General features: G+C 35.4%; 1 non-coding gene across 1 annotated transcript; it reads left to right on the top strand.

Annotated features, from left to right (window-relative positions):
- The first annotated feature begins 2,605 nt into the window (after positions 1 to 2,605).
- Positions 2,606 to 2,687, top strand: LOC115802817 (small nucleolar RNA SNORD79). The gene has a single exon (XR_004023362.1). It is a non-coding gene; the product is annotated as a small nucleolar RNA SNORD79 (small nucleolar RNA).
- The last annotated feature ends 423 nt before the right edge of the window (positions 2,688 to 3,110 follow it).

Below are 3,110 nucleotides of genomic sequence, written 5' to 3' on the forward strand. Positions count from 1 at the left end.
GTTTTCATGGTTAAGATTCAAGAACCCCACATCCCCTCAGAGGGATGAGTTTTTAGATAAAACTTTAGAACAATATCCATGAAAGAAACCATAGGTAATTTGGACTTCACTAAAATGAAAACCTTCCACTCCTCAAAAGACATGTTAAGAGAATAAAAAAGACAAGTCACAGAATGGGAGATAATATTTGCAAAACACATACCTGATAAAGAATTTGGATCCAAAATATACAAAGAAGTTTTAAGTCTAACATGAAGGAAACAACTAACCCAATTAAAATTAGGCGAAAGATATGAACAGACACTTTACCAAAGAAGGTGTACACATGGTAAATAAACATAGGAAAGATGACAACATCATTTGTCATCATGGAAATGCAAATTAATTACTACAATGAGATACTACTATGTACCTATTAAAAGGGCTGATACCCAAAAAACCGACACTACCAATTACTGGTGAGAATGCAGAACTACAGGAACTCTCATTCATTCCTGGTGGGAATACAAAATGGTATAACCACGTTGAAGACAGTTTGGAAGCTTCTTGCAAAGTTAAATACAGTCTTATCATACAATCCAGCAATCCTGACCCTCACCATTTACCTAATTGATTTGCATAAATACAGATGGCTACATATATATACACGTGTGTGTGTGTGTGTGTGTGTTTATACATGAGTTAATGTGCACATGTACCCCCTTGCTCTGTCCACTGAGAGATCCTAGGAGTGACTATACTCTGGTAGCAAAACTCATACTTTTTACCCAGATCTAGGTTTCTAATATCATTTTCCAACAAAGTAACTCCAGCTCCTTGGAGCAATGATTTTTTTTTTTTTTTTTTTTTTTTTTTTTGCGGTAAGCGGGCCTCTCACTCTTGTGGCCTCTCCCGTTGCAGAGCACAGGCTCCGGACGCGCAGGCTCAGCGGCCATAGCTCACGGGTCCAGACGCTCCGCGGCATGTGGGATCTTCCCGGACCGGGGCACGAACCCGTGTCCCCTGTATCGGCAGGCGGACTCTCAACCACTGTGCCACCAGCGAAGCCCCACTATAAATGTACTTTTGTAGCTCAGAGTATATTTAGTATATTTAAGATCTGAGTCTAATTCCCTGCATCTAGACCTACCAGTTATCAACTGGGTGCTGGGCATTTTCCTAAGCCTCAATTGTTTATTATTTATTTTTTAACATTTGAGGATAAAACTACTTTATTGTAAAGCTTAAATGATGTATAGACATTATTTGATACCATGATTTTTGGGGAAAAAATATTCTTAAAGGATTGCTACTATAGTTTTCTACCTGCAAACAGAACTTACATAATTATGTAAATCTAGCATTTAAAAATCTTTAATAAACAAATTAGAACTGCAACTCTTTTCCATTTTCAGTCAAAACTAAAGCTCAAATCACCGAATACAAAAATTTAGGTTTATATTTTTGTAAGCAGCACATTGATAACTTATGTATTTGTCTAATACCAAGTCTGAGGATTAGCTTTTGATAACATCTTAACCCAATTTGGCATTTCTACGTATGCTTAAGTGTCTAGACCAATATTTTGCAGTACATATTTTCCTGATGCTGAAAATGTTCTTTATTTGTGTTCTGAAATATGCTAGCCACTACCCACATGTGGCTTTTTAGGACTTGAAATATGACTGATGTGACTGAATAATTGAATTTAAAATTTTATTTCATTGTAATTAATGTAAATGTACAATAAATAGCCACATGTGGCCACGTGTAAGTGCTGAGGAAAAAAAATCTAAACCAAAAATCATTGATATCTAAATAGATCAAATAATTCACAGAAGTTTCCCAATTACGCCTATTGTTTTTAATCAATGTCAAAGTGATCATTTGCCTTTTTATCTCGAAACTTTTTCATTGTCCCTCATTTTTTACCCTAGAATATATCTTAGTAGATAACATTATGCCAAAAGGAAAAAAAAAAATCACATAAAGCTAATGGCAAACCACAGTAATCAAAAGTTTTTCTTAAACTCTTTGATATGGTTCAACAAATAATTTTGTGTTTTTAGTGTAATCTCTATGTCTTGATTTTATTATCTGTAAGACGCTGATAACACTAGGAAGACCTACTCCATATAATTTTGAATTAGCCAACCAAAGGAACGCATACATGATAACATATCATGCTTTACAAAGCATGAAGTCAGGATAATGAGGTGGTTAAGAGCAAGAGCTTGGAGGTCAAACCAGTCTGGGCTCAATGATAGCACTGCCATTTAATAATTGTACTGCACCGAACATACTATTTACCTGCTCTAAGTTTCAGATTCATCATCTGTAAAATATCGGTAATAATGCTGAGCTTCAAAGATGTTTGTGTAGATTAAGTAAGACAATGTTGATAAAGCCCTTGGCACTGAGTGCAGAGAGGTTGGCAAAAGGTAATAGCTCAAAAGAGCAGCCGTGTTAGTGTGGTTACTACTGCTGTTGTTACAAAAACATGAGAAATACAACTTCTTTTTCTGAGGATGTTTTTTAAGTGCTGATTGTCAAGTTGAAAGATATATCCCCCAACATATGAATTCAAAAATAATTTGAATAGACTTTGCTTTAATTATAAGACAACTACGGTTAGTGATGATTTTTTAAATAAAGCAGATGGGAATCTCTCTGAAAAAGACTGAAGATTTTTAAAAAGTGAAACAGTGAAAAAAATAAATAAAATAACTATAGAACACAAAGGTGATGGGGTGTCAGAAATGGATGAATGCCTTCTGGCTGCACTGAGGCACCCATGCAGTACGTTTTTCAGCAATCTGCGTGTCCTGAGTCCCCCTTAGGCAGTAAAAGTAAGGAGTATAGTTGACTGATCCTAGAAATTATGATTAGTGGCTTGGCAACACAGCCATTTTTGTTGCCTGCTTTTTGTCTAAATTTAACATGGCAAATGTTCTAAATAAGTAAACTTTTCTGAACTCTCTAATGAAAATTAATGAGGTGGCTGGCTAAGTCACTTGGAATTTAGGGGGTTGCAGTGAAGACACATCCTCAGATGACTTTAATTTTTAGAGTTCTTCAAAGAATATACAGGAAAGTAAATGAACAGAAAGTTTTCTCACTTTGAACAGTTT

Source organism: Delphinapterus leucas, chromosome 1 (assembly GCF_059928025.1).
Source record: "Delphinapterus leucas isolate spDelLeu-1000000601 "Yukka" chromosome 1, BTC_Dleu_Yukka2, whole genome shotgun sequence".
Taxonomy (NCBI): Eukaryota; Metazoa; Chordata; class Mammalia; order Artiodactyla; family Monodontidae; genus Delphinapterus; species Delphinapterus leucas.